The sequence below is a fragment of the Magallana gigas genome, chromosome 1, assembly GCF_963853765.1.
Source record: "Magallana gigas chromosome 1, xbMagGiga1.1, whole genome shotgun sequence".
NCBI classification, from domain to species: Eukaryota; Metazoa; Mollusca; class Bivalvia; order Ostreida; family Ostreidae; genus Magallana; species Magallana gigas.
Window position 1 is genome coordinate 18,798,579 of NC_088853.1, and position 25,222 is coordinate 18,823,800.

At 32.3% G+C, this 25,222-nt stretch overlaps 2 long non-coding RNA genes across 2 annotated transcripts; both read right to left on the bottom strand.

Annotated features, from left to right (window-relative positions):
- Window positions 1-2,541: 2,541 nt before the first annotated feature.
- On the bottom strand, window positions 2,542-11,262 carry LOC117688423 (uncharacterized). Its single transcript, XR_010711445.1, has 4 exons — window positions 10,703-11,262; window positions 8,499-8,578; window positions 7,469-7,556; window positions 2,542-3,011 (listed from the first exon to the last, which is right to left on the bottom strand). It is a non-coding gene; the product is annotated as an uncharacterized lncRNA (long non-coding RNA).
- Window positions 11,263-13,464: 2,202 nt separating this feature from the next.
- Window positions 13,465-24,284, bottom strand: LOC117690471 (uncharacterized). The gene is made up of 3 exons (XR_010714045.1): window positions 23,921-24,284; window positions 13,776-18,538; window positions 13,465-13,545 (listed from the first exon to the last, which is right to left on the bottom strand). It is a non-coding gene; the product is annotated as an uncharacterized lncRNA (long non-coding RNA).
- Between the last annotated feature and the right edge of the window lie 938 nt (window positions 24,285-25,222).

Below are 25,222 nucleotides of genomic sequence, written 5' to 3' on the forward strand. Positions count from 1 at the left end.
AGTTTTATAAAGGAACAGGGCCTTAATTTTTATAAAATTATCCTTAGAATATCAACAATTTCGTGCATCATCCTTGCTTTGATAAAAAAAATTAAACACATAATAATGCGTTGGCTACTTTTTTTTAAAAAATGTGAAGGTAAATACTGTTTACGGTAAGTTTTCAGAATTTTTCAGTAAAAAATATATCTATAAAAAAAAAAATTATATTCTTTCAATAGCGGGAATTCCAGCTATAAATGACATTCCATATTAAAACCTATGGTAAGATAGTTATATTCTTTCAATACAAGAAATTCAAGGTGCTAGGGTTATACTACCATGGAATTTTTAAAAAAGGTCAGCCCGTGTAAGTCTTTGGAATTAATGCACTTAATGTAGCCAGAACGTTAGAGCTAATTAAGACATTAATACAATATAAATGGACGTTTAAATTCATAAAATAATTTTTATGCAGGATTCATAACTTCATAAACAACAATTTGAATTTTTGAACACAATCGGACTTTAAGAACACAATTGAAAAAAATAAAATAAAATGTATACTTCAAATATTTTTGAGCGAGAATAAAGATCGTTTACTTACTTATGAGATGTTTGCACACAGGTTTATTAAGAAGAATGTTGGTTTTGATAAAATGTTGGCGACTCTTATGTATAAACCAAATTATACCAGTGACTGTTTATTTATTAGTTTCTTACTGAATGATAACACAGAAACATTTTTTTTTTTTTTTTGGCTGATCAATCGTCACTGATGATTTCCAACCAATTATTTTTTTTTCTTTCTTCACTTTTAAATCGGATTATAGGCGTCAATAATGTTATTTATATTTTCGAGTTATAAGTAACAACAACAGCTAGTACACTGGTGATTTAAACAGCGTTTTAACAAAGGGAGACAATGATAAGAATAATTCCTCCTAAGTGATAGCGTGTTGTTCTCCGGTCGAAAAAAAATATGTCAGACTAGTCTTTTATTTAATTCATACAAATTAAAATGTATCGACATCATATTAAATATTTACATGCTCAGCCGTAATACATTCTACATGTATAGCTAATTTATTTCAATTTCTGAATACTTATCAACACAACACGAGAGCAAAGGTTATGATACAATAACTTGAATAGATAAATTGATAACAGGGTCAATACCGTTACACTGTAAAGATTAACCCGAATGACAGCCATTGAATAATAAATGTTTAACAAAGTATGGAGTATAAAGACAAAAACAACATAATTTTTTTTGTTTGTATCTTCATTTATTTCAGTCATGTACTTTTTAAAAGTAGAAAGAACCAAACTTAACAAAGGATTGTGATTTGTAAAATAAACAATGCAGTTGGGTATCTGGTCTCTAGCATTTCTTAAAAAAAAGAATCAAAACAGGAAAGTGCACCATTACCTGCTTCAAAAAAAAATCTAAATAAAATAGGTATTAAAAAAAAGATATTCTCGTTCTCGTGCAACGGTTTTTAAAATGCTACAATACCATGTAAAAGTATCCCCGTATAACGATCCGTTTTAAGAGGGCTCAATAATCAATTCTAGGACTCTTATTATCTTCTTTAAAAGAAAAGTTTGATTTTTTTAATGATTCTATCTTCTTTATCACTTTGAATTGAACCAAGAAACCTAAATGGTTTTGTATTTCTGCCATATACTGTGAAATCATAAGTTTTCATGGTGGCCTAATTGTTGCGGAATTCGTTTGTACCTCTCATCCAATAATTAACAAAGAGAAGGGCACAAAAAGGCATATGTCTTCTTGTTTGTATAAGATAATACATGCAATTACGCCATTACGAAGTTTATTTCATATTTGAATGGTTATTGTCAATGAATTATTTGCAATTATTCTTATGTAATCATTACACAAACAAACACATAATAATTCATATTAAAGTTAAAAACGTTTCTACTCATGTAAATATAAAAAGAAAACAACGAAATCATTTTAATATTTTTTTTCAGATCTTAAACATTTCATATATATGTCACGGAGGTGACCGGCAATTCTTTATATCTACACATATTTGAAAGTCGGCTTGAAACTATTTACAAGTTTATTCACATCACTAAAGAAAAGTCACATTACATATTATGTTTAATCCATGTGCACCTCTGAATCTCCAACTCTATTCCTTACTCTATTCTACACCCATCTCTTCTCATCTCTAAAGCTCATCATATATATACTATTAGGCTCCAATTGATGATTATCTTAAATCATTAGCTCCAATTTATTAATTAATTAGCTCCATTTCTACATCTATCTCTATAAAATTCTAATCATCTTGTCTGAACTCTAACTTGACCTTGGCTCCCAATTCTACATACAATAGCTCCCATAGCTCCAATAATTAAAAGCCCATAAAACTTGACCACTCTAGACATTAATCCATTCTTAATTACCCAAACACAGCTTGATCTGTCTGAACAGCGTATTCTCAAATCTGTAACTCTATATAAATCACTATTAACAAATACATTAAAATTTACCCCTCATCATATATGTTATTGCGTCAATGGATATGTACAATAGTCCTATGTCTTTTAGGTGAGAAATCGAGTTGAGTTTGATTTGGATATGTACAATAGTCCTATGTCCTTTAGGTGAGAAATCGAGTTGAGTTTGACTTGTACGCTATTGGATATACTCTGTTACCTGATACAGCCTAATTATGTATGTTTGAATAAAATTCATATTTTAACGATGTCCGGTTTTGTATATTCTATTTAAGATCAAAAGTCAATAGATTTCTCACATATAAATGAGTTCAAATGCAAGCACGGTCTGTCATTCCATTTACCATTCCTAAGAATATCGATACAGTCTCGAGTTGTAGCCAATGACGGGTAAGTCAAGCTGGGTTCGTTTGTATGCCAGTTGGTAAAGACCATGGTTGTGTTCGAATGGTCCCAAACATATTCTCCTTCTACGTTTAAATCGTTACCTCCCGTCCATGCTGTGCAACCATTAAATATATATGTGGAGCAGTCATCTGCAGAAGAATAATAGTTGTATATATTTTTTGTTTAAAGTTATAAAATATGTGAAGACGATATCCATATGTAATGTGTTATGGAATTCTCATTAAATATATTGAGCTCTCAAAACATTTATTGCCAATAACCTATCAATCATGTACAATTGTGAGTGTATGTAAATGATGAATATTAGTGAGTCGAAAAAATAATGTTGAATTTGAAATCTTACGACGCCTTCGGTGGTTTTTATATAAAATCATCAGTAAAGCGGTTTTTTTTTTCACCAATAATATGTGGTTAGATTCAACGGCAAAGTGTCATAAATCTAATTATGTAAAATAGCAATTGGTTTGCAATGCAGACAAAAATCTAGCGTTTTATTGAAAAACGTATAATTCTATAATTTCAGCAATGCAAGAATCAGAATTGCCATTCAATTTAGATTGAGGACGGTTGACCTTTTTTATTTCTACAACTGTAATTTTAGTCAATATATTTGTATATATGAGTTTGAGTTACTATAGACATTTAAAAATCAATTAGAAATAACGTAGACATTTAAAAATCAATAAGAAAAAACATAGACATTTAAAAATCAATTAGAAATAACACAGACATTTAAAACTCAATTAGAAATAACACAGACACTTAAAAGTCAAGTAGAAATAACAACAATGAAATTTGATTTTTGATATAGTCCATTCCCAACGACTTGAGTTAAAAGCAACTTGCTGTACCGGTCAATTTTTCTAAAAATAAAGAAGATCTATGTGAAAAGAAAATCTTCCTGAAAATGTTACTGCGATTATAGAGTACTTTTCGATACATTTTGGGAAAACTTGATTTCTTACATGAAAAGTGTTTTAATCAAGCCAATTTGGTGCGAAATGAACTGTGATGTCACGAGGTCAACGCCGCAGTATGTGAAAAAAGAAATATAAGCCGTTGTGTTTGTATTGTTTCCCTAATCAATCCTAGATGGCTATATTTACCGTTGTTTGAATTCAAACCAATATTTTATCAAACAAAAAAGTATATTCGGTAAATTGTTTGCTTAACGATTTGTAAATATGGAACGCACTTTCCACATAAATTCACAGCATATGTTATCACACGATATTCAATCAGACTATTAAACTTAAAAGAAACATTTTTGTATTTCTTTGTAAATACTGCCATTTTTTCAGATATTTTTTCCATGATGACATTGATAATATAGATAAAACATAATGGGTAAAAGGTTACGCGGATTTTATTTCTGGTATGAGACAGATTTTGAACAGATTTTTGGACCATTAACAATCAGAGTTGCATGCATTTAAAAACAAACAAACAAACAAACAAACAAACACGTGTTCATAAACAAAGCATGGCCAAAGTCAAAGAACAGCTGCATGATGAAGTCTGTCTCGAAATATTTAAAAATGCAGAGGATTCTTAAAATACGATAATAGAATTTCATTTAATACGTATATACATTCTTCGTCAAACATTTCATACTTCATGATGATTCGTGTCAGCACACCGATTCAAGGTATTTGAAGTTTTATTACTGTCCAGAAGGCCCGAAAGAAAGATACATTTTCTTAGATAAGACCAAAACAATAATCAACGTATTAACTTCCAAAATAAATGCTTCATAGATTGTAAAAAAAAAAGAAATTAAATGGATGAATTTTATATCTTGTCATTTTTAAATTGATTTCATTTGAAACAATTAAGACATTAGTTTTGAATATTAGTTGCTTTTTGATAGTCTCATAATTCTTTAATTACAAATTGATGTACTCTAAACATTTAGTTGCTTACAATCGCCTGAATTTACAAAGTTTATTTCATTTTTCTGTTTATTCTAATAAAAATTAAATAGCTAATTATTCACGAAACAATCAAATAGTCAAAAAGAGTGAAACTCCCGTTGTTAACCTGGCCCCGAGGTTATAAAACTTTCTTGAGTACGATCTCATACTCAAAATCGTACTCCGTGCTCCAAATCGTACTCGTACTTGTGGTTTTTCGATACAATTGGTTTTTTTTTTTAATTTTATAGAACAGCTACTGTCTGTAAAAATTATGGCTTTTAAAAATCGCCTTTTCTCTGTAGTGGCAAAAAACGCCTTAAATTAAGAGTAATTTTGGACAATGTTCATTTCTGTTTATCTCAAATTATCAAGACCGTTAAAAGTAATAAAAACCTACTCTTAAAGTTAGCAAAAATCAACCTTACTTGGCTTCTTATGTGACCATACATACAACATGTAGCTGCAGAGATCTATATATGTTCTTGGTCTAATATAGGCCGCGACTTTTATTGAATTTCACTGCCGAAAGTTAGGATATTTATTCCGAACCATCTACATGTACTACTATTTGATATTTTTTTTTTCCAGAAATCAAAAACAATTTTGACCACAGAACATCACCTACCTTATAATCATGATTTTTATTATTTATTTCAAATTAATACACCGAGAGCACAGACATATGTAAGTCAGAATAGGTAAAGTGAAATTCATTATTTGGTTTGATATTTGATTACAAACGCTCGAATGTGAGGCAGTGGATCCTGTCTTATGTTAGTGTCTTTCCACAAATGATTATTTAAAAATCAAATTTGGCGTTATGACATCAAATTTTATTCTTAAATAAGCAATTATGGATATGCATTAAAGTATGATCGATGTATATATTCTGCGTGAGAATTCGGCTAATTTACTGTTAAGTGAAAGCTTGTTTATGTAAAATTACAATAATAATGATAATACTAAATCAATTATAACACGCATGATAGAAGTTTGAAATTATAAGAGAGAGAGAGAGAGAGAGAGAGAGAGAGAGAGAGAGAGAGAAACTGTTAATTACCTCGTTGTTTATATCTACCCCTACCCTCATTTCCAAAACATTTGACATAAACACAATTTGTTGATAATTTTACCAGCAACACTGAATTTATCGTCTTTGCTGCTCAAAAGTTTATAAATTATAGATACAGACAGATATCCATACTTGCAGATGAAAACGGGCATAATGTACATGCAAATAATGTGTTTAATTTTCCTGATAAATAAATAATCTGAATACATGTACAGTTTGCCTACAAGCCAGGGCTATTTACATGAATTTCTGTGTTCTGTCTTACTCCAGAGACGTAATATTTCCCCAACCGGCTTCTGGAGCATACTCCAAATAGTACTCAGCGAAGAACGTACTCCAAAACTTTCATTACCTCGGATTTTAAAGTTGTACTCAGTGGAGTACATACTTGGAGTACGGAGTACGAGTTGGAGTACGAGTATGGAAAAAGTTTTATAACCTCGGGGCCAGATCCGTCTACCATTTGTACACATACCCCAGATATACACGTGATATTGAAAGTGATATTATGTAATCCAAAAGTGAATGAACATAATTCTGCTAATTCAAGTGTTTTAAGATATCGTCATCATCGGTAAAGAGACGAGGAGAAAAGTGAATTTTAAAATCCTTCAAAAAGAAAACTGATTTAAGCTATATATATATATATATATGTACGGATACAATTTTTAAATATACATTATTTAGAATAACTAGATACGTCAGACCTAATTCCATTCTTTTGGCTGTAAAATTGAATTTTTTTAATAAAGCTTTGTAAGGAATTTCATTCCTGTTGACCTCATGACGTCACTTCCGCTGAAACCCCATTATTACTTACTTTAATTTTCTCTTGAATGAATTTTTAAAAGCAGTTTAAGATAGTAGTTTTTGCATCGATTTGAATATAGTTTTTGTATTAAACTCTGATTTATAAATTATATGAAAAATGACATATATAACGGATGTGTTGGTTTGACTGCAGGTACCCTTTTATATAAAGCTAACTATAGAACTGTGACATCCCCTAAATTAGTCGAGCATGGTAATGGTGCAAAAAAGTTTTAGTTAGTTAAACTATAGCAAAGTCAGGCATTGCATGCACTTTAAATGTGCAATAATGACATAGAAATACGTTCTGTATAGAGTATTGGTGTGTTTAAAGTAATACTGAAAATTCGATTTTCGTAAAAATCACTCCTTATATGTGCGCTATTTATTGGTACAAAGCATATAAGGTCCATTGTCCTAAAGTAGGATTCTTTTGGTCATCCAAGTTTTAAGGTGTACTCTGGTTTAGTTTTCCGTATCGAGGTTTACTGTAAAGTTTTTTTTAGGGTAGTTTAATAATTGTATACCAATGATGAAAAAATCCATTTTTTTATGAAAACAGTTGATTAGCTTGTGATATTAAAAAAATATGTTATCAAAGGACTTAATATTCTATGTCTTTAGACAATATGTACACGTAATGATTTCTTATAATTTGCTTAGTGCGTTGCATTCCTGTAAACAACATTTCAAGTATTACTCAACAGAAAGACTTACGCACTTGTTTCATATTTAAAGTAAATTGATTTTTTTTCCTTTCAAAATATGCTAATTCGATTTCCATTACCTTTCTTTAAAAATGTTGTAGACAACCACTCTGCTTCTTCTATGTCTTCAATATTTACCAGGTACGAGCACATCTTCTTGCACTCCATCTTAGAATGAGATATAAAAAAAGTTTGTTGGTTCAAATTAGTAATTAATTAGATTAACTAATTGAAAATGTGTTGGTTTATTAACGCTCAATAATATTCTGCAGCTGTTAAGGTTTTGTAAATAATACGTGTGTACAATTACGTACTTGACATGTTTATATATCTACAATGAAATTATGAATTCATCAAATAGGTAAATTGATCTTAAAATGAATATTTTAATGTGGATGATATTTGTATTGGACTTTCTCTAAAATCAGGTTCAACTGTGTTGATTCATAAGAGATGTGATAACGATTGATTCATTTTTTTTTCATTGTGCACAAAACAAAATTAGACAAGGCATCAGACATTGCCTTAATATGTTATCTCAAAACTGTGTTTGAACTTCAAACAAATTCGTAAATCATCTGTTTATATTCGTAATCAACAAATATATGTAAGAAACAAACAAAACAAACGATAATAATTATCATTAGGCACTGAATTAACATTTGTAATATTGAAAACCTACATGACACTAATGCAAGTGTTAATGAACACAACCAGTGTCAGTTATTTGTTTTACTACAAATTTGAGGTCAAGTATTTAAATTTTGATTTTATAATCACAATTTCATATGATTTATTTCATCATTCATGACGAAAACTGAACAGATTTCTAATGAAGGCATGTTTATGATTCCTTCATAATCTTAAGGAAATTTTTTGTAATCCATTACTCTTTATCAACGGACAAGATTTAAATCTACAAACACATATTGGTTTGTCCAAACCTTTAGCAACCTAAGAAAAAAATCAAGTCAATGATTGCACAAAATAATCATGCTGAAGTCAGACTCAAATTCTCTCAGAAAGCCAGACTCTTCAAAACACGCATAAATCATACAGAACTTATTTTATCGTTTAAAGAAAAACAAAATAATGGCGTCTATACCATACCTTTGCATCTGACCAAATAGCTGTGTGTTTTCCAAAGAAATAACTGTGCCCTTTGAACTCTATCCAGTCGGACTCGCAACCTGCAACAGACAAGCCAATCAGAAACGGTTTAGATACAGGTATATAATCTTATCAAGATATACAACTCTGTTAATTGCGATGCAAAATGCAAAATGACTGTTATTATTATTTATAAAGTAATCTAAGTAACAAGTATTGTGTAATCTGTTTGGCAACATCAAAGAAAACATCATTCCATTTCGAAAACATAACTATAATTCGTTAAGTTAATTTACAAATATATCAAATTCTGCCGTATATTTAAATGTGACTTTAAATGAAAAATGAAAACAACGCTATTAATCAAATAAGTATGATCAAAATCACATTAAGCTACTTTATACATATATGTGTTATTGAGAATATAAATAATAAGAATAAAAACAGTTTGAAATTGTTTAATTAGATTAAGTGTTTCGTTTAAACAATTTACCAAAGTAACTCTCTGTGTTTAATTAAAACATGTTTGAAATTTCCAGTGCAATCAAGATATACATGTATTTTGATTAAAAGCTTTTTTTCTAAATGTTTCTATTCTGAAAGTGCAAACAAACCTCAAAAATTGCATCCATTAAAAGCAAACACTCTATTGATTTTTACTACAAAAGTTATAAAAATAACTAGCAAAACAATTTACATCGATCAGATAAAAGCCAAAACTCATTAGACATTTAATCTAAACAGCCTAACATTCCAAGTTGTGGTCAATTCATACCCATATTTTAAAATTATGTCTACGTTAAATTTCATACGGATTTTTTTTGTGATTATTGATGACGTAATTGTTGGAAAGATTAGATATTTTTGTGAGAGATTAGAATAAAATGTGTTCAATAAGATAAAATAATAAATAAACTAAAATACGCATATTTCTTTTTAGCGTATAAGTACTAGATCCCTTCATCATTTCAATTCTACATTCAAACAAATGATATATTAAAACATCGATAATTGAAAAAAATGTAGCTCAAAGCTAATGCAGCAATCCGGAGATGAGAGATAATTTAGATTGTATACCTCAGACTAGCTAGTTTTATAAGCTTTATAAAAACGGGAATTAGTATCTAACCTAGAATTGAAGAATAATTAAATTTTGTTTATATCAATTTCAGGCGCAATCTGCAATTTTTGCATTTTTAAATGTTTAAATCAATTTTTGATGAGGAATACTAAAAATTATGTACCGTTTAGGTCTATATTTGCCCCAAAATTTAAAAAGTGGTTAAATTGAACATACAAAAATAATATCTTGAACACGTGTGTATGAAATGTGGGGATGACGAACAAGTTTTAAGACAAACATTACAGATAAAAAGCAATTAAACAGGACCAGATAAGAGAAGTGCGAATCCTCTGCTGACTGGTCACACGCGCAGTGTGCCTTGGCAGGTATACGGAAAAATCCAACGACAATTTTGTAATCAATATTAAATTTTCAATTGTTATGATAACGCCAGTCAGCATGCAACCTAGCGAAACAGTGTATTTGCTGACAAAGTCGTTGTAACGACCACAGCGCGTACAAAGTGATTAATTCAAGCGAGACTGTTGATAATCTTGTTATATTAAATTGTTTGTCAGTGGTTTGCCTGGATTTAGAAATTGTTCATACAGAGAGCATCCCATGCGTATAAAGACCAAGTAATACGTCTTAATTCATTACAAAAAACCAACAACAACTACAAATGACTTCAAAAGTTCATTATATTTTTTAAAATGTAGTAAAAAATCCTGAAAAATGACATATTTTTTGATAGGTCATTTGAGAGAAAAATGTATCCACAGCTGTCACTCACAACAAAATCAAGATATGTTGTGTGATACCGGCATCACATTAAAATGTTATAGTGTGAGCGTCATTCTGGGCAACGGCTGCGGATCTAGTTTTCTATTTTAAAAACACCGAGAACCTAAGATAATTAGGGGGAAATGCCATTTTAGGACGTCACAATTTCCCTCGTGAAAGTCTAAAACGAATAATGGTAACTATTTCTTGATTGTTAATTGATAAGTATTTTCAGTTATTAGGAAGACTCTTATTATGGGCACAATATGACTGATACAGTAAGATAAGATCATACCTGTTTTTTAACTTAGGTTTTGTTTAATTAGAAAGATGTTGTGCCTTCGAAAGGTTCTCTTACCTTTCCGATAATGTGTTGTGTTCGATAACGCGGTACTCTCCTTAGAAGTTTGAACTCCATTATCCATATGATGTACTCCAAAGCATTGCTTACTTGTTTCATTGTAAATAAACCAAACACAACATACATCATTAGAACATTGCACACCACATGAGAGGAAACTTCTTGTATTTTGATAAAACACTGCATACGAAGAATTGGTGTGTTTGTTGTCCACTCCCGAATAACAAATATTTCTCTGTTCACCGTGAATTGTAACAGCACAAATTATAAGAAAACTTATTGCTGTTTTGTTCATAATCGTTGTTCAGTTATAGATCCACAAGTGTACAATGTTAAATACCCCCTCTTAGCAGTTTAAAATACAATTTTTTATTAACTTGAGAGGTTTAAGGTAATGTGTTTAAAATCAATGATGCTTTGGTTTTAACTCAACGCTTTTGTAATAAAAAAAATCGTTTTGTTTGCCTAATCAAGTAACATAGGAGAATACGTTGACGATGAAATCAAATGCATTTGTCATTTATCGTCAAAAACCCGTTGGTTAGCAACAATTAAACGTGTCAAACACAACCCAGTCTCATAGTTGTACTTCACACATAGGAAACGTTCTGTATACAAGACCATTCTGCTGTGTGAAATTTGTTATTGACGAACTACAGATCGATATGAAATCGACCAACCCGATATGTTTCTGTAGTCAGCCAGAAAACTCGATAAGTAATAATAAATCACCCAGTATCTTTTTCTTAATCTGATGATTGGAACACTATACATGTTAACTGTCTAGATCTACTTTTTGTGTAAGTAGTGGCACATGTATCCCTTACCCAAAAATCAATGCACTCAATAAGTTAAAAACAGGATTTATTTTTTATTCAAACACGAGAACGCACAACTGTAAGAGTACACTCAAACACATTTGATCATTGACAAAGCGGCCCTCACTCTAAATTTAAATGATTTTCTATTCTCAGAACGTTTCAGGGCAATCAAATTCCAATTTTTGCATTGTTATTTGTGTCCTATAAGTTGCTCATCTCTTTCTCACAAATGAAGGCAAGTAAGGCCGTGCATTTTTTATCGTTCCATTGGCCATTTCTCTGAATGGCAACACAGTCTCGTATATCGCCAAATTCAGGCTTGAAGGTATACCAAGTGTAAAACGCCATGGGTGTGTTTGAATGGTCCCATACATATTGTCCTTCGATGTTAAGGTCGTTTAGTCCGCTCCATGCCGAACACCCGTTAGATGTATTACTGGGACAATTAGAATAATCACCATCTACAATAAAATATGCTCTGGATGATTTGTGAATTTAATGTTTATAAAACAGTGCTGCTGCCTCGATAAAATCTAAAGAATAATTTATTTCATAATAAACAAAAGTCATTTAAATTTTAACCCGAGCTTTTTTATTTAATATTTTATTTTTATTTCAGGTATGATTGAATAAGCATTTCAATTTACGACTCATAAAATAAAATATACGATATTGAACTTGTTATGGCCTCTATTCTGGGGAATAATTAACATATATCATGTGAATTTCAATCCAGTGATCCACGCCAGTTGTCATAGAAAGTTGTATTTATTGTGCTGTTTCATTTGATACCAAATTGATATTTTAATTAAAAAAACCTTTACATTATAAATAAAAGATGCTTTGCTCATTTATTGTGCCATTATACTGATTCAATAATTTACAGTTTAATTATTAGATTGTCAGTTTTCAATACTATACTTATATTGTGTTGGTAAAATTTATCATTTTAAAGTTGGTAGCCCAGAAAATACGAAAGAGATGTTTACATTATAAACTTAAGGACGTTGTTCTTTAAACCCCTACCTCCCACCAAAAAAGTACAGATTTAAGAAAGAACTGTTTCGCCTGGAATGTATGTTAGAGCAAAATATCTAAAAAAGATTTAGGAACATTTTTTGTTCTAGAAAGGAGAAAATACTAATACCCCTAAGGGTAAACTTAATTTGTTTTGAAATTGCTTTTTGTATATATAGATATATAAATAATGGAGTACAATTCCATTACCTGGATTAAGAAACTTCGAAGCTGCCAGTCATATTCCGCTTTGTCCTCAATCTCTAGGAGGTGAGAAAATCTGTTCTGACATTCTGCCTGTTTATAAAAGACAATTATCATTGTTGAGACAATTACTTATCTATTAATGTTATTCCGCTTGAAGATGTAAAGTGCTTTTTAAAGTCTATTGATTTAGTATATATATAGGGGTAAAGTATGACGATAGCGAATTTAAAATCTATTACACAAGAAGAGCAATTAAAAGAACTTACAAATTAAAACGATTGTTAAGAATATTAAAATCTCAATCATTTAATTTGGTTCCATAAATAGTACTTGAGTATATGCTATAAATAAAGCATGCATAACATTAAAAGCCATTAATGGTAGATTTATAGATATTTCCCAAATTAATACACGTATCTTAAATTTTTTTCTTACTATTATTAATTCAAATTAGTGAAAAAGTTGTGACCGCGTAGATTTTACGGTGCCAGAGAATTCTACTCAATCTGCATCGGTCGTGTGTAGTACGAACCGGGTGAGGGAATGTTGGCGTAAAGGGTATAAGGTATAAGGTGTAGGCGCGCTGTAGGCCGTAGGGTAATAACGAAAGGTAGGTTTGCCGTATTCCCGAAGGTCCACCAGTATACTATCGTACTAGGATTTTGCTTAATACGATATTTCCGTTAATTTGATCCTCGGGATCTTATTCGTCCTTGACCAGACACCTGGCGTTGTCTGTGCCACGTTAATTAACCCAGAATTCTCTCCTCCTCAACCTGGGGAGTAGCCCTTTCCCTGTATAAAAAGAGGAGGCAAAAGACAGCTTCCAGTTGACTACTTCTTTTATTCAAGTTTACTAATAAAACATTCCAATCAAATTCCACAATATAATATAATGTATAATTAATAACAATAAACATTGATTACAAAAACTCTGAAAATAAGATATTATATTTACTTGAACCTTCTGAATCATTTTTATTAACTTTTATTAAAACCGCGCAAGTATCTTACTATGATCTTACCTGTATAAAAAGAGGAGGCAAAAGACAGCTTCCAGTTGACTACTGGAGAGCCGCTTTCCCCGCACCTCCCTTTTATATGCACGGACACTACCTCCGATCTCCGGACCTTATAAGTAAATGCGATTAAGTGCATACTAATGATCTGACGCACCGTGGTCAGTAGAAGCGTTTTATTTAGATTTCTGACCCGGCATCGACAGGCTCATCACTGGACTTAATAACACATTTCTCCATGAACCTAAATAAACATACGTTATCTATTTACCGCATGTCCTTTAACCAATTTCTGTATAATTTCCGTTATGATAAATTCCCCCTACTAACAAAAAAATCTTGTCCTCAAGATTCCGTGAATAGATTTTCCAAATAAAAATGATCAAGGTCAGGAAATTGAACAGTGTCCGGATGATATTTTAAAAACTCTGATTTTTGTAAAACAATCGTTGTGCTGAGCATTGGCCTTGGCACATGATAAATAAGGTGCCAGAAGGGTACCGTCCCACAGAATGCACACGGCGTGTCTGCGTTAATTTTGTCTAGACACTGCCTGTGCACCCGTGCAAAACAGCATTCGGTTGTTGCACACAGCTGTGTTGCTGGACAACCAAACATACACACAGCACAATGAATGTTAAACCTATCATCCGTAGGTTGATCATACCAAGATGACCTTAATTGTTCTCTCACCGATTTTTTTAATTTATTTTTTCTAAATCGCAGAGGTGTATATCCTTCCTCCAAAATTAAGTCGAATACGAATTGCTTAGGTAATCGATATAAATGAGAAACCTTTACCAAATAATTATTTGCAATCGGTGAAAGGCCAAAACATTCAAAATATAAAACGAGTAAGTCGAAGGTTGTTCCTTTACTGAGTGTTAACGTATATTCCTCTAATAAGGTAAAAAGTAAATCAAAACAAAAAAAATCAGCGAATGTAATCAACTGTTGATAAATATATTCAGTTTCACATTCTAAGTGAACATTACAGTAATAAATAAATTTAGTTAATTTCTTTATAGTAATATTTTTGAATAAATCAAAAAGTCTTTGAATTATTACAGGGTGTGTGATTGAATCGGGGATAGATGTATGTAAATATTTATGTTTTAATAATAAGTTATACCCAGAAACAACCTCGGACTGACGAATCATATATCTTGTAATCCGATATTTTAAATAACTCATGATTCAGGGGGTTCGTACAACCTACAAAGAGAAAAAAAAAACTATGTTAAGACAAAAATATACCACACAAGATTAAGCCAATGAAAGTTTTACAAAGAGTAACAATAAATCACACAACACCACGCAATAATATTTAATCGAAATTTAAAAATGTATGTACAAAGTATAGCCTGGGCATGAACGGGTAGAGACGGCTAGCCTCCTTAGAATAGTGTATTCTCAATAACAATGAACTTGTTTTTCTTTTATATCAATTGTTTAGTTTTATACGTAATCCAATTGTATTGACACTATCCGCTTAACCGCAATCAAAAATTTCAAACAATTATCAACGATGATGCATTTTAAAAAAAAATTCCAAATGCAAAACGTTACGTCCTGTAAAAAAAATTGTACAAATAATACCTCAATTACTTTTACAGTAATTTTTTTTCTTCTTTTTTTAAAAAATGATATAAAATTAAATACAAACATGACATCAAAATTAATATCATACAAGTGTACGTCACTACCCCTGTAGTAAGGTACAATATAAAAAATTATTATGTTACGTATTCCCGAAGTAACAGTTGTAATTTTACCATCAACTCATTGCAAAATGTGAAAACAATAGGATGAAGACAAACATGTGTACATGTTAAAAGAATCCTATATGCCAACAGTTTTCACATTTCCAATGGAAATTAATTATTCTTGATATACTATCAATTATAAAAAAAAAATTACAATAAAAAGTATGAATTCGAAAACCGTTAAACATACTCTGGTATGTACATGTATATCCTATTATTATAAAGTATGAATTCGAAAACCGTTAAACATACTCTCATTGACTTAGGTGTTGTGTATATGTATAATGTGTAACAAAATTCTTTACAAAAAGTATCAAGATGTATCAGCACTTCATACTTGACCCAGGAAGATAAAAACTGAACATTGATATAGAAAACAAAACCTGAAAGAGGGCGTTCCAGAAATAAAGAAATTAATTTTAATTATAAAATTTAATTAAAAATAGATTATTAATTAAGATTATGTCGTTATTAATTTAAATATAATTAATGTGTTGATTTAATAATATAAGTAGGTGACCGAAAAAAAAATTAAAAAAAATGAAAATTTTGAAACTTGGCATGGGAAACTCAGCCCATATTACTCGAACACATTAGGATACATGTGGTCATGAGTTGGAACAGAAGGCGGTTTAGGTAAATTATTTGTTTTCAAAGGGTAATATATATTTTTATGGGCCATTACAATGTATGCACAATACGATTCTTTTAAAATCTTTCTCAACCTGTATGCTTGATAGTAAGAGATACTGATTAATCCCGGTACTTGTAACGATGTGGAGGTCAATTTACTCGTAAAAGCAAATTTTGGCCAATTAACCGCAAGTTTAGGACGAAATGAACCTAAAACGATGATGTTATCAATCATAGCCGGTGGTTGCACGTGCCAATGAGATAAACAGAGAGGAACACTAAGTGCTTTAACAGTAACGCATGCCTTTCCATTAGTAATTTCTAAGTAAACATTCGTATGAATATTTCGTCTTCCAAAGATTTTTTTAACAATAAAGGCAAGCAACAGAAGGTTGATTAGTAACAAAGTTATTGCAAAATGATCCCATTGAACTTGATCTTTTAGCAAAACATCCCAAAGTGTGTTTGTTTCGATTGTTGTAGTAGGCTGAGTGAAATAAAACGTTGGAGATGCACTTGTGGATTTCGTTAGTAATAAAGCCGTTGCTAATGTTTTGAATTTACAAAAGAGGAAGATAAGCCATATTGTATTAAAAATTGTGAGTCCAAACGCAATATAAGTTAAAATGTCATTTAAAGTTGGCCAGGGATTTTCTAGTTGAATTTCTCCATCAATTAAAGACTCTGCCAAATTAGAATAAATTTTATTATCTTCTTTTGTTCGTTTGATAACCTGTTTTAGACTAAGATCGATTACTTTATCATTTGCCAAAACGTCTTGCATTTTGTGTTTATACAGTTTAAAATTGGGAACTTTGACATCAACAACGTTTTTAAATGTAGTATTTGCCATGATAGTAGCAATTGTATCTTCTGAAAAGAAATGTTGTAACAGTGCCAAATTAACTGGATGCAAGGTTGTTACGTTTTGCATTGTTGAATCACAACTGGCTACATGCGGTAAAAATTTGTTAGTTTCAGTTAATACCGTGCAATGACATGGTATATTAAGAATGCAAAAATTGCAACCATCTAATTCTGACAACTTTGATTGACATTGCATAGTTAATGACGGAGTTTGATAAACCAAAAGTTCTGTATCAGAAATTTGAATTAAATGAGGTTTTAATTTATTAGTTAAAAACCGAAAATCACATGCTTCTTTAATCAAAGTAGGATTGCCTTGAAATAAATTTAAGAGACAATTTTCTGTTGTATTGATAGAAAACAGATTAGGTTTTTGAAAACAGTGAACAACTTTTTCTGTTCGTTGACACTGGGACATTGTTTTATCTGAGATTGTTGCATAAAATTGATTATCCGTTGATAAAAGTAGATAATCATGTAAATCTAACAATTGCGAGGCGTGATTTTGAGAATTATTAATTGGAACTGGAAACGACAAAACTTTATACGTTGAAAATGAGTTTTTATACGTTGCTAAAGGAAATTGAACTGAAAGATACAAAACTGAAGTGTTACGCATCATCGTAAATTTTGCAAATTTATAGTAATATGCGGGATCTGTAGTTACTATTTTGTACCCTAATTTGTCTTGATCCAAAATTGTTTGGATTTCCGTAGTTGTATTGATTAAAACTTCTGGAGATATTATCCATGGAGAAAGTTTTCCTTCAGCCAAATCAGACAACGAGGCTCTTAAATTTGTTAAAAATGTTTCCAATAAAAACGCATCATTTAAATGCCTCATGAGATATCCCGTAAATATAGAAGTTATGGCAGGCAATTCGGATTCCACTTGTTTTAATTCGGTGATCATTCTATTAATTGTAACGCTTTCCGCTTTCATTCCTTTCATGGCGTTTGACAATCGCTCATCAATATGTGTTACAAACGAGGAAAAATCTCCCCCATACCGTTTTAATGCTTTAGCAACTTTGTTATTATTTTTAGTCAATTGGTTTATATGTTGAGCCAATACATTGACATCGTTCGATGTTGCGACCCCAAAAAGACTTTTTGACAATTCCCCAACAAACGGTAATAAAGCGCGTTTAGAGCGCGATTTTAACGGCATTTTTATTTCTGGAATTAAGGCATACACCAATTGTTTAGCCGAGTCAAGATGACTTTTTAGCTTAGTTCTGATGACCTTGATATTGACCGACAACTGATGCAACGTGAAACAATACTTTGGATTTTTTAACGTACACTTAGAAAGCTCAGGAAGTGTAACATCTAAGAACAAAGGTATTTCAAAAGTATGTACCCATGTATCTGATGCAAAATCAACATCAATCTGCTTTTGAAACATCACCCCATAATTGAGTCTGTGCTCATCTTGCATCGAAAAAGGTATGAAACTCGCAAAAATAAGGAAGACGAAGAGCCAAATTGTGCCCACCATACCTACAATGAAATGAAAATAGTTTGATAAGAAAGCGGGCGCCCTGATAGAAGAAATAATGGAAGAAAAATGACAATGAATGGGCTCAAAATAATTCTTGTCAACCTTCAACGATATCCCTTTTTCTTAAAATGCATAAATTAATGATTATCTTTATATCTTTCATACATATTAAATCATTTCGTGTATATTTCTTTTTCTTGTTTCTTTTTCATTTTGCTTTTTACTTAGCTAAATTGTATTAATATCGTCTTCTTTTTCTTGGTTTTACCGACGAGTGATACAATTGTTTTAAAAACTGTGATATATTATTTGACGGTTCCCATGTGGGTTTTGAGCCATCCGCCCATTTAACTAAATAATGTCTTTTGTTATTTATGTATTTTGATTTCAACAATTTTTCAACTTCATGCCATTGTCCATTTGGCTTGTTTTTATTTTTATCTTGATTAGCTCTGTCATTTACATTACTCTGACAGTTTTGCTTATTTCCCTTATCTCGAGTTACATTATTTTGATTGTTGTTTTGTACTTCACCATCGTTATCATTACCAGGTGGTGGTCTGAAATCTCGCGGATCCTTATAAAACTTTAAGCGATTCGCATGCACCGATGATTTCAATTCTACGTGAGTATCACATCGGCGCAACCTAAAGGAATGATTTGGGTTAACCTTAATTATATAATAAGGACCCTCCCATTTAGGTTGAAGTTTATGTTTTTTTCCTGGGGTACGTTTCATGACTTTGAGTAGTACTTGGTCCCTTATCCGAAATTGTGGTACCTTTGTTTTCTTATCATACCGTTCTTTATTTACTTTTTGGACATCTTTTACATTTTGTTTTGCGAGTTCTTGAATAATTTTTACTTTATGGACCAATTCCTTTACGTATGCATCAGGCGCTTTGTTTAATTCCTCAGTGGGCAATAACGCAACATCCAACGGTAAGGACATTTCTTTTCCAAATACCATATAGTATGGCGAAAACCCCGTTGATTGCGTTGAGGGACTCATTCTAAATGCCATCAAAATACTGGGCAAAATTTCATCCCATTGTGTTTGTTCTTTTTGACAATAAGCCCGTAAAGATTGCGCAAGCGTGGAATTAATTTTTCACAAGCTACATTACTTTGTGGGTGATAGGAACTTGTGACATGTCGTGTAACTTGAAAAATTTTACACAAGATTTGCACTATTTTTGACATAAAATTTTGTCCCCTATCACTGACTAAAGTCCTAGGAGCCCCATACCTAGTAAAAATTTCTTTGTATAATACATTAGCAACTTCAGTAGCCTCCTGAGTTTTCATTGGCAAAGCTTCTGACCAATGCGACAAGGAATCTGTTACCAATAGAATGTATTGAAAGCCTTGTTTTGTTTTTGGTAATCCTGCCAAAATGTCCATATGCCATCTATCAAAGGTACCTTGGACTGGCAAGGGATGTAATGGTGCATTTCGAGCTGACGTATCTCGTTTGACCCTTTGACAGATGTCACATGACGTTACATAATCGTAGATATTTTGATACATTTTAGGCCAAAAGTATTTTTGTTTTATTGCCACATATGTCCTTTGAACGCCTAAATGACAACCGCCTGCAATTGAATCATGATATGACCTTATCACATCATTTCTTAGTTTTTCCGGAACAGCCAATTGTTTTAAAATTACTTCCGTTTTTGCCTTATTTTTAGTTCTTGGTTGGAATATATGAAACAATACATCATTTATAATTTCATACTGATTTGCTTCATACGGAATTGCTTTTGCACGATTTTTATCTGCTGGAAGAAGTCCTTGTTGTATATACTCATAAATATGCTTAAAATATGGACAATTTTGTTGTTCATTCTTAATTTGAGTTTGAATTGATAGTACATTTATTGTGGTGTTTTGACATTTTGTTTTCTTTTCAGCCATTTTTAAAATGTCTTCAGAATTTTCATTTGCATAGATGAATGTTATTTCTGTTTTTTCTGACGGTAACAAATCATCATCTTGGGAGAACTCGTTTGTGTTTTGACACATGTCTTGATCTGGGTATGGCCTTCTTGAAAGAGCATCACAATTTTGATGTTTTATTCCTGGTCGATGTTTAATATCAAATGTATATTCTTGCAATTTTAAAGCCCATCGAATTAATCTTGCATTTGTATGTTTTATCGTTTTTAACCAGGTAAGCGCCTTGTGGTCGGTATTAACAATGAATTTATTGTTAATTAAATAAACGCGAAAATGATCAATAGCTGATATTAATGCTAGCATTTCCTGTTCCGTAACAGAATATGATTTTTCTGTATTGCTAAGCGCTCTTCCCCCATATGCAATTACATGTTCCTTATCATCATCCCCAATTTGTGACAGAACATAACCTATTGCCATTCCAGATGCATCGCAAGATACAATAAATTGTTTTTGAAAATCTGGATACGCCAAGATAGGAGTATTCGTTAAAGCTTGTTTTAATGAATCAAAAGCAGTTTGACAATCTTGTGTCCATTTAAACAGCGTGTTCTTTGTCAATAATCTATTTAAAGGCATCGCAATTTTGGAATAACCTTTGACAAATTTCCGATAATAATTTGCAAGACCCAGAAAACTGCGAACATCATGCTGATTTTTGGGTAAAGGATAAGATTTTACCGCGTCAATTTTGGATGGATTTACTTTTATTCCGTCTTTTGCTATACTATGTCCCAAATAATTTACTTCTGATTTTGCAAATGAACATTTGAGTGGTTTTAATGTCAAATTTGCGTCTCGTAATCTTTGAAAAATTAAAGAAAGATGTTTTAAATGATTTTCAAAATTATCTGACCATACAATGATGTCATCAATGTAAACCAAACAATGTTTCCACGTAAGACCTTTTAGAATCATATTCATGAGCATTTGAAACGTCGCAGGTGCATTAACTAATCCAAAAGGCATTCGTTTAAACTGATATAAATTATCATGCGTAATAAAAGCAGTTTTATGTTTTGTTCGTTCATCCAAGGCAATTTGCCAATAACCCGAAGCCAAATCTAGAGTTGAAAATATCTGAGCTTTGGTTTGACCTACCGCATCGAATACATCATCTAAACGCATAGATGGAAAAGTTTGAAGTTGAGTGACCGCGTTCAATTTTCTATAATCTATTGCAAATCTATATTCATTATTTGGCTTTTTAACTAAGACAACCGGAGAAGCATACGCGGAAATGCTTTCTTCAATTATATCGTATTTCAACATTTGTTTAACTTGTTTTTCAATTTCCAACTTTGCTTTTGGCGATGTTCTATAGGGCTGTGATTGAATAGGTTTTTCCGTTTCTGTTATAATGGAATGATAATAATTGTTGCATTTACCTAATTCTGATAAATCATTTGCAAAGACATCCCTGTTTTGATTGATAAATTCTTGAAATATTTGCTTTTGCTGATCTGATAACACAGTTGATGTTAAGTCTAACGGTACATGTTTATATTTCGATTTTATAGTTGTGTTATTTTCGTCTATGGAATAAATAGGTTTTGTCCGGATCGTACTCACTGTAGCTATTATCGTGCCCGTGGTCAAGCATACGTTCTTATTGGATGCATTGGCTACTTGTATAAACACGCGCTTCGGCCGATTAATTACAAGACACTTTGCAATTGCGAGCTGCTTTTGTATATTGCCAGTCGGTTCTAATAACACGGTATGGTTTTTCTGAGTGCGCGAGAGTTTTATTGGAATATTTGCAAATCCGTTCGGTTGTACGGTAATTGCTTTTGAGACTCTGGCCAAACCATTACTTACGTTAATTATATTAACATAAGTAGAAAACTCTTGTAAATACAATGCTTTCGTACCCCAATCAATGCATGCTTTTTGTTTTTTCATAAAATCAGTTCCCAAAATTAAAGGATGACACAAGTCTTGAATGACATAAAATATTTGCCTAAATTTAAGACCTCCTATTTTTATTTCCAATTCGATTTTCCCATTTACTGTATGTGTCGTTCCCCCAGCACCGGTGATAAACGAAATTTCAGAATTTTTAAGTTTATTTTCATGAATTTTGATTTTGTTCAAAGTGTCGGAATTAATGGCTGAAATTGTTGATCCTGTATCTAAAAGAGCATTAAACCGAGTGGTATGTACATATACAGGAATAGAACATTTTTCTTTAAAAGAAATTAAAACATCAACAGAATCTGTCTCTTGCCCATCTCCAAATTTGTTTTGATTGAAATTTTGATTTTTCTTTTGTTTTAAATTAGAATTTTGTGTTGATTTGAAATTGTGAATTTGATTTTTCTTTAAATTTAAGTATTGATCGTTAAAATTTTGAAAATGGTTTTGTTGCCAACGTAATTGTTTTTTCTGATGATAATTTTGAACAGTGGATCTGGGAATGAACGTTTTGGAGATAGGCGCGATTTCCTATTGTTGTACAACATATGACTGTCTACACGCCCTTGAAAAATGGCCCACTCTGTTACAAGTATGACAGAGAGCATTTCGTGCGGGGCATCTGGATCTATCCATGCACATGCCTAGACAAAAATAACATTGCGGAGCGATCATACGGGGGTGTTGGGTTGACTGCTGCTGTGTATTAGGTGTTATATTGACATCGGGCAACGCGTATCTGACCGTTCTTGATCTATTTAGCCTGATAGTTTGCCGTCTTGGCCGATAAATAGGTGCCTGCTGTGGCGGCGAATGAAATCTAACCCTTTGCTGAAAAACAGGTGGTTGTTGCGTTACAAATTGTGGGGAATAATCATGAGTTTGCGGCATAACACGGTTAATTTCATTAACTTCTGTCTTTGTCTCAATTTTTTCTTTTAAGTTCTTAATCTCCGACAACAAATTTTCATACGTCTCTAACGTTGTAATTTGACTTGGTTGAGATTTTTCCGCCAAAATTGCAATTTGCCTTAACTGTTCCATTGTTTTGGGGTTCTGGGTAACAACGTATGTTTTAATATCAGATCTTAAACCATTCATTGCAACTGAAAGTAAAACTTTTTCTGGAATATTTTTAATAGAAGCTAAACTGACCAGTCTGGACAAAAATTCTCCCACAGGTTCTGTCCCCTTTTGTTTCATTTGAAGTACTGACAAATCCAAAAAGTTTTCTAATTCTTTAAACCTTTCTTGAAACAAGTTTGTAAGTGTCGCAGGATTTACTTTTTGTTCAGGTGACAAAGAATCATACCAAATTTTTGCATGCCCCTCTAAATAAAACGGAAAAGCATCAATAATTTTAGAATCAGGCAAATCATGAAATTTTGCCCATTGCCCAAAATTTGTAAACCATGCATTTACGTCCTGAGAGCCATCTCCTTTAAATTTGTCTAATTTAATGTTAGAAGACATTTTAAAGGTAGAGAAAAATGAGTTTCTACCTGCTGTCTGTGAGTTGGCAGCCGTATTTTCTGGTATTACAAATTCCTGGCTGGTTCGAGGTAGGTTCTGCGGTGGGTTGCTTGTCTTGGAGGCCTGGGATGCGTTCGGGGCGTTGTGCGCGTTCGAAGGGTCCGGGGCGTTGAATCCGTCCTTGACGTTATGTGCGCTCGGAAGGTTTTGGGCGTTGTGTGCGTCCGAAAGGTCCGGGGCGTTGAATTCGTTGTTGATGTTGTTTGCGTTCGGAGTGTTATAGTCGTCCGTAGCGTTGTGTGCGTCCGACGGGTCCGGGACTCTGCTGATTTCGTGTCTATCGAAGGGCGGAAATGTAGTCCCTCCGAAGGAAGCCGCCTGGGATGAAGATGCCTCGTCGTGGCTTGGACGAAGACCGGATTTCCACCACTATATCGTACTAGGATTTTGCTTAATACGATATTTCCGTTAATTTGATCCTCGGGATCTTATTCGTCCTTGACCAGACACCTGGCGTTGTCTGTGCCACGTTAATTAACCCAGAATTCTCTCCTCCTCAACCTGGGGAGTAGCCCTTTCCCTGTATAAAAAGAGGAGGCAAAAGACAGCTTCCAGTTGACTACTTCTTTTATTCAAGTTTACTAATAAAACATTCCAATCAAATTCCACAATATAATATAATGTATAATTAATAACAATAAACATTGATTACAAAAACTCTGAAAATAAGATATTATATTTACTTGAACCTTCTGAATCATTTTTATTAACTTTTATTAAAACCGCGCAAGTATCTTACTATGATCTTACCTGTATAAAAAGAGGAGGCAAAAGACAGCTTCCAGTTGACTACTGGAGAGCCGCTTTCCCCGCACCTCCCTTTTATATGCACGGACACTACCTCCGATCTCCGGACCTTATAAGTAAATGCGATTAAGTGCATACTAATGATCTGACGCACCGTGGTCAGTAGAAGCGTTTTATTTAGATTTCTGACCCGGCATCGACAGGCTCATCACTGGACTTAATAACACATTTCTCCATGAACCTAAATAAACATACGTTATCTATTTACCGCATGTCCTTTAACCAATTTCTGTATAATTTCCGTTATGATAATACAGTTCCAGAGAAATAAACAGGCAATTGATGCAGGATTCCGTTTTTATTGGACGAGATTCAACGATGGCAACATTATAACATTTTAACAGACAGACATTTTACAAACAAGTCGGATATGGCCAGTAGTGGCCTCCGGACTCAAGACTCTGGGTGAGTCGGACGTGGCCGAGGCTGACCGCCGTATTCCAGACTGCCGATTGACAATTGTA